This window comes from Chinchilla lanigera, unplaced genomic scaffold, assembly GCF_000276665.1.
Source record: "Chinchilla lanigera isolate Chin_1 unplaced genomic scaffold, ChiLan1.0 scaffold00025, whole genome shotgun sequence".
NCBI classification, from domain to species: domain Eukaryota; kingdom Metazoa; phylum Chordata; class Mammalia; order Rodentia; family Chinchillidae; genus Chinchilla; species Chinchilla lanigera.
Window position 1 is genome coordinate 26546051 of NW_004955426.1, and position 8080 is coordinate 26554130.

At 42.6% G+C, this 8080-nt stretch overlaps 1 protein-coding gene across 1 annotated transcript in view; it reads left to right on the forward strand.

Annotated features, from left to right (window-relative positions):
- Nucleotides 1–7458: 7458 nt before the first annotated feature.
- Ghr (growth hormone receptor) overlaps nt 7459–8080 on the forward strand; it is a gene marked incomplete in the record, with an annotated part of 320111 nt that continues 319489 nt past the window's right edge. The window contains 1 exon segment of the mRNA XM_013514982.1: nt 7459–7613.

The following is an 8080-nucleotide window of genomic DNA, read 5'->3' on the forward strand; positions in this document are numbered from 1 at the left end:
GGTATGATAGACATTGTGAAATGATAGGAAAACACTCAAGGGTAAAGGGCAACTGGGATGTGGGATAACAGAAGGGAAAGAAGGAGAAATTTTGTATGCATATATATGTCTCTGTTTCCATGAGAAACCACTTTGAAGATATCAATATGTAATACATCAAGCATTGTTAATTTCCTACCATTTTGTTTGTAACTCTGTATTGTCTGTACTGTTCTTTTGCTATTGTGTGAAAGGTTGTCGGTCTGTTAATGTTTTCCTCCTTTTACTTTTAAAATAAAAGAAAGACATAATTTATGTGATTGTGTTTGCAATATAGAATGTTAGAAAAACATGAGTAATTTTTGAAGTACATTTAATTAAATTGAAATTTAGTTTCAAAAATATGATCTATTTTTTCTACAATACTAGAAACATATTGCATAGTTCTCAAATTATTTTATGAAAAACCTGTCTTAGTTACTTTTCTGTTTTGCTGGGACAAAATACTCAACACCCAAAGTTAGAGCTGGAAAGGTTTATCTAGCTCACAGTTTGTGGAGGTTTCAGTCCATAATCAGCTGGCTCCAAGGCAGTGTGGCATGGCAGAGGGGCAATAGTTCTCAGTGGCAGAAGACAAAAGTGGGGAACAAGCAAAAAGGGGAAACAAGACTCTTTCTGCCCCTTTTATCTTATCCAGACTGCTGGGATGAGGGCATTGCCAAGCCAGTCAGTGTTCTGATCCAGCACCTACTCAGCCTTAATCCTAGCACCCTTAATTCCAGCATTGTACTATGAATCAATCACAAACTCTAGATTCAGCTACCTCTCAAAAAGCCTGATCCCCATGACTGCATGAAGCTTTGGTGGGACATCTAGACACAAACAATAACAGAATCCATGATTTTATGGGTAACATGTTTCCTCTTATGCCTGATTCCCAATGTGTAACATGCCACTGACCTTGAGAAATGTGTCCTTCTTTTTCTAGTTCTCTCTCTCCTCATTATTGTCCTTACCCTACACAGGGGTTCCATTCTTGACTTTCCTGCTTCAGCGGGTAGACACTGCTTAAGAAAGCCTGTTGCTTTTATTCTCACTCAAAGGGCTCAGAGGCCTTCTTGAGCATCCATGATGCCCAAGACAAGTCTGGTTAGCAAAATACATTAAGAATTTACATAGTAGCTGTAAATAGTCATTGTACCTATGTTGCATAAAGGAAAGTTGCTTTGAGAAACTTTTTCTTGCCTGGTCAGATTTCTTTCTCATTTTTTTGTTTTATCATTATTTGCTTTCAAATTCTTACTTCTTCTAAAAATAAAGAGGGTAGAGGCAAAGAACAAAACAAATATGAAAAGAAGAAGAAGAAAAGGATTGATGTGGAAAACAAAAGCAGGAATGGAAGTCCATTTATCACAGTGAGGTCTTGAACTCTGTTCCCTAGAGTGCAGACTGAGTGATGAGAGCTGGTTTCTTGGTGCCTAGGTTCTTACCACATCTACCAGAACCCAGAGCTTCTTCTTCTGTAGCAGAAAATGCCCCCATTCATCCAGTATACTTCAGTTTCTGTTAGTTGCCCTGGTAATAGTTCCTATTACAGTTCCTATTACATCTGTTTCTTAGAAATAGCTGGTCACTGTGATGCACAGCTGGTCACTATGATACATATTGTAAGAACCAATCAAAGACAGCCAAGTACTCTGCTTCAGTATACTTCCCTCTTGCTAAATTCATATAAGCCCTAGACCACCAGAGATAAGGGCCTGACATTGTTTAGAGGTCAGTGCCCATGGATGTCAATAATTCTGCCTTCAAATCGTGTATGATATTTTAGTGTTTCTATTCACCATATCACTTCCACACTCCACAGCTCCTTGCTGGAAGCTCTTGGTCCCCTGCTATCTTGGGGTTACTGCCATAGAAATAAATTGGATACTGGAAACTTCAGAGTATGAAGAAGTTAGATAAACTGGAATACACACTACAGTGTGGTTCAGGATGTTGTAGAGTCTGCAAACCACATCAAGTGAGAAATGGTAGAAAAACTTGTTTGGTCTAGAGAAGAGGCAACACGCAGTGTGATGTAAGAAAGTGTGTCTCATGAACAAAATAATTTAAATGTCTAATTTTCCCCTATAAGCTTTAGAAATAAAATCAGATATAAGTAACAGACCATCAGATTATGGCTAAAGTACTTTTAACAAATAGCAGTCATAAAACAAAGAAGCTTCCAGAGAAGGAGTGTTGCAGTCAAGCTTTGCAAGAAAATAGATTTAATACAGGACACATAATTTATAGGATTATTTGATAATATTCGCCCAAAAAGTCAAATGCAGAGGAGTGCAAGAGATCTATCCTTGCACTGGAGACCCAAAGAATCTAACTGAGGGTCTGGATCCCATGGCAGTGTCCTCCACAAGTCCAGCTGGAGAAATAGAGCCCACAATAATGTCTCATACAAGTCTGTATCGAGGATCTGCACCGGGAAGGCACAAAGGTCAGTGGTGGAAGATAGAAAGTCTGTGCCACTGGGATGAAGGATCTGTGCCAGCAGGCTGAGGGATCTGCACTGGAGCCAGGAAGTGACACCCAACGTAAGGACCAGAGCTCTCTTGAGGAGAACCACGGTCATCCTCAGTAACAGGGAACACTTGAGCTCCTCAGATGATAACAGCTGAGTTCACATCAGAAAAACCAGTGTGACAAGCTTCTCTAGCAACAGCATACCAGCTTCGCCTCCAATTCTGCCATTACGTTGCTGACAACAATCCTCATCAAGCACCATGATGGGCGTTCCACATCAAGCACCATGTTGACTCAGTTCAGCTGGGAGTTCTAAGTTGACCATTAGTCAATCCACAAGGAGCTAGCTCTTAACTCTTTAGTACAATTTCTCATACAGAAGCTAGGTAATTATCAGACATTCTTTAAAAACAGACTTTTGCATTTGGTGGGAAAGCAGAAAATATAATCCTTCTAACAAGTACTTAAAAACTGGGTATGATGGAACGGTTGTAATCCCAGCACTTCTGGAAGCTGAAACAGGAGGATCCCAAGTTTAAGCCCATCCTGGATAAATTAGTGACTCAGTAATATCATAATATAAAATGAGAAAGGGCTAGGTCACTCTATACTTCAGTGATGTAAATGAGAACATTTCATTAGTGAGTCCCTTTGAGACCTATCTTATTTTGTTCTATTTATTCAGGTGGCTATACATAATTTGGCACCTCCCAGGTGCAGTACTTTCCTTTGGGTAATTCTGAATTTATCAGAGAATGAGTCAAGGAAAACAAATCTATTTATTCCATTTAGATTTTCATTTTTTGTAATTCTTAAAGTGAATAGTGATTTAAAGCTTTAGTCTGGCTCTGTGTCCTCCTCATAACACTCATCTAAGAATTCTCAGATCATGAAATAGCATTTTCCATGTTACCTTTCAATGTAGGGAGAAAAAAGTAAATTCTTCTCCAAATTGTCTCTGAATAATTCCCTTCCAGCGGTTCTGCAAAGGCTACTGTGTTATGAGAGTAGAGGCTCAGGTTGGAGAGATTATCCTGGTCACGGAGTTCTTCCATTGTCTTCATGATCGTGACATGCTCATTCCATGATATGCTGAGCCCTTGGTAAGAAGAGAATTCCCAGCATTCATGTAACTGTGACCTCATGTTCCTAACCTGCTTATCCTGCTGTAGTTTTCTTTAATCAGCCATTCAATGACTTACTAGAACAAAGTCAGTCATTCTAGAAAATTCTAGAACCAAGTCAGTCAGTCAAATTCTAGAACAAAGTCACTTAAAAAGTACAGCAATTGCTGAATGAATGAGAGAAAATGGTAGTGGGAAACTCAGTTTAACAATTTTTTAAAGTAAGTGTGTTTCAAAAAAAAAAAAAAAAAACCAAAAACCAATAAACTGTGTTTCATTTTTAGTATTTTATTAACTTTACTAATAAATATTTTATTAATCATGAATAATATATTATAATAATATTATACAAATGTATATACCTACTGAATAATGCACACATAACATATGTTGTACATATATATCATATGGAGACAAAGATTTATTTTAAGAAATTGGCTAGTGCAGTTATGGCAGAGGAAGGAAGCTCTAAAATCTGCAGAGTAGACAGGCAGGCTGCAGGCCCAGGAGAGTTGTTGCAGTTTGAGTCCAAAGTTGATTTACTGACAGAGTTATCTCTTCTTTGCAGAGGTCAATCTTTTTCTATTGAGTCCTTCAACTGATTTGATGAGGCCCATTTACATTATGTAGGGTAATCTTTACTCAAAGCCCAGATGTAAATGCTAATTATATTTAAAAATACCTTCATAGAAACATCTAGAATATTTGACCAAATATCTGAGTACCATTGCCTAACACATGTGACACAGGAAATCAGTCATCAAAGAAAATCAGTCCAATAATTGTACAGCTGAAATGATCTTCAGTAGCAAACCCCTCACTCTATAGGCCAAGAAATTTGTCTCATTGAGGGGTAACTGGCTCACCAAAGGTCACAGAGATCCACAAAGGACCCCAGGTATTCTCACTATCAATCAATTCCCGGTACCAAAAAGAACCAAACAAACAAACAAACAAGAAAACAACTATAGATTTAGGGAGTTTATACTGTGGAGTTACTTAGTTGAGTAGATAAATAATCTGACACAAATATTTCACTACAATGTACATAACCTCAGTTGTTATAATTCTTTCCATTGTCTCTAAAATTAAGTTTATATTAGCCAAGCTATAGTAGGATGTATAACACGGTGGGGAAAGACAGAGACAGAGACAGGAGAAAGACAGAGATGAAGAAACAGATAGAGAGACAGAGAGACAGAGAGAGATGCCAGGGACAAGAATATGTCCTTCCAGGTGAAGCCCCCAGTGACCTACCTTCATCCAGGTCTTACCTCTTAACAGCAAGTCAGCTATAGCACCTGAACGATTCGAGTACTTTCTAAAGTGATATATAGGGGACACTTTACATCTAAACCATACAGCTTATAAGAATAATGAAACAGGGAAATTTAACTAATTCCACCTTTGGGAAGATTAAGGAAGAGCTTCAGAGAGGAAGTAAAGACCTGAGCTAGAACCTGAAGGTTAAAGAGGGTTTCTTTGGATGGAAAATGTAAGATATTTCATGCAGAGTGGAAGTCATATGAGTAAATGCAGTTTTGCTTTTTCTAAGATAAATGTGCTCTGGAATGCTTAACTTCTAACAAATTAGTCAACTGAATACCTGATCTACCCCTCTGCAATTCTGAAAATATAAAGAGGGACATATGACTATTTACATATATGGCCATACATGAAATTGAGAGACCTTCATTTATGGGTTTTAAAAATAGAGGCTGTTCTGCATGTATAATGAAAGCTTATATCTGGTTCCTCAATAGTGCACATTGACCAGTATATCTTTCCCTATGCTTTCTGTGCATAGGAATCAAAGTGACCTTTCTCTGAATCAAAGACAGTGCAGCTCATGAGCAGTCTCTTTTCATGTCTTACAGAATCTGAGTTAGAGTTAAGCACAGAGAAAAGTCAATCCATTACTTTTTTTAAAGCATGGTCCAGAAATCATCTCACAGCATAAGCAACAGAATTGAGGAAATCTTTTATGAGTCTGACACTTCCTTAGTCTAGGTCTAGATGGAGTTTTCTGGGCTTGGGATGGGGAGGGCAAAGGAGAAGGGGCAGAGCACATATATGTAGAGGGAGAATTGGGAACACTAGCTTGGAAGGTCACCTCAGACAGGAGTGGCGTCAGCATCTGAGGGCTGCCTGGTCTCTACTCCCACCAGCACTGCACTTCCAGCCAGCCTGGCATGCACAGACCACCCAGCCGGAGTTTTGCCCAACTGTGCCTTCATCATTTCCTTTTCCAAGCTTCTGTCTGTGAGCAACCCCTTTTTAAAAAGCTTCATATTCCAGTAAGCACCCCATCTGCTCCAGCAAGGCACAGAACCCCAGAAATTATGGGATTTGGAGGAGAGTCTTAGGGAAAGAAAGCCTACCTATACTTAGGTGGGATAGAAAAAGGTCAGTTCAAGATTAGTAACATTCTCCCTCGTTCCAGGGTGGAACAATGATGAAACACACCCATCCCACGATCTTTCCTCCTTCATTTATTGAATGTGTGTCTTTACCTAGAAAGTCGGGGTTAGGCCACAAAGAGGAAACCTCCGAAAGGAGTCTAGAAAGAGTTTTCCTCTTACTTGGTTCGTCTGAAAACAGAGGTGTCTTATTTGATATCTGCTGCCCCCCAGTTTTAGTCCTCTGTTCCTTCCTAAGTCTTCACCCTACATACTACTCTGTGCTCCATGGGTCATTTAAGGCTAAGAGGCTTGGTTCCTTTAGATTGTTACTTAAACATTTCTTTCCGAGTTTAAACTTGGCTGCATGTCTGGAAATTGTTTTGAAAAAAGCCAGTAAGCTGAAGCTTCTAGAAGCTTCTAGATAAGTGACGTTACAACTGACTGTCGGTAAAAAGTAAATAGTGAAAAACTCTCATGACTGGGTGCCCCTTCAGATCTGAGATAGTCTGGAACTGGACTTTTGTACTCTTGACAAAGAAAACCATGCTGCAGCTGGGAGTCTGATGCTTCATGAAAATGACATAGTTATGTAGAACTTTGACTTTCTGAAGCACTCGACAATTTTTTGACTTGTCCTATTTTTCCAATGGCAAAAAGAGGTAGACACGGCCCACACTTGACAGATGAACTATGTCCAGTGCAAGCAGTTAAAACCCTTTCCTAGGTCACACGCAAGAGCAGGTCTGGGGCTGAGGCCTGTTTGTACTCTTCCTGAGGCCTTGTGCCTGGACTTCTAGACAGGGCTCTCTGGTAACATACCAAGTGTCCTTGGTAAATTACTCAATCTAGTTCCAGTTTTAAGCCTCAAATATAAGGTTCTTCCTAATTTTACCTATTCTTTCACTGCCCGCGGGGAGCAGGAATTTAGAAATCAGAGACTGAGGTGCAGGTAATGTTTGGAAGGCTCCTCCAAGCTCTTTATTTGGTTTTCCTCCCTTTCTGCAGGCAGGGAACTTTCAGCAAGCATCTCTTTGAAAGTCCGATTACACTTAACACTCTTCTTGCTCATGCCTTCTTTGGAGGAGCAAGAGCAGAGGGGAAGTGCCCCGCCACTACCAATATTTTCCTCTAGGAGGAGCCGCGCAGGCCGGCTGAGAGCGACTCGCACCCACTCTGGCGCCTGTGGGGAGGCCTCATCGCAGCTGCTCGGAATGCGTGGCCCCAGCGGCGCTCAACCTCTCAGCAGCCGCGCCCGGGAAGCGGCGGCGCTGATTTCCCGCTTCCTGCGCTCCCTTAGCCGGGATCCGGCGAGCTGCGGGCCTGGCCCGGCGTGAACCCCGTGAACGCGGCAGCCTTTCCCACCCTTCTGCTCCCGCCCATCCTCCCGTCCCGTCCCCGCCCCGCCTCCTCCCCGCGCTGACAGCCGCGAGCTGCCGAGCCGAGCCCGGCGCAGCCATGGGAAAAAGAGGCGGCCCTGGGAGCGGCGGCCGCAGAGGCTGCTGAGCCGGGCGCGGGGACCGGGCTGGGACCTCGCGCCATCGCCGCGCGGACGCGAACGCACGCTCCGTCTCGGAAGGCGACGCTTGAGGTACAGTGCTGGAGGGGGCTCCGGGAGTCGGGCTCTTAGTTTCCGCTTTTAAGCCAAAGAGCCTGGAAGTGAACGTGGTGGTGCCAGTTTGTGCAAATGAGGGGTCTGCTTTTCGGAGTGACACAGATTTTTATTCTAGGTAACCGGGGGGTAGGATGCGGTCGCCTTCTCCAAAAGTTGCTTTGCGCTGAGGTTTTGTTGCAACCCGATCCGTGCTGTGGACGTGTGGTGTGGTGTGCGTGCGTGCGTGCGTGTGTCTGGAAGTTGAGGGGCCGTAGGGAGTTGGGGGAGAGGGGCGGCTCCCGGGGCTCGGTCTCCCACTCAGGCGCCTGCTCCGCCCCCTGCGTGCGGTGCGAGGAGGGGTTTCCTCCCCAGACAGTTGTGTTAAAGTCGTAGAAGTTTTGGGAGTGTGTTTCTGTTTGGCATCATCAGTCTGCTGGGCTGGGAGGCAATTGCTGAAGCTGCCG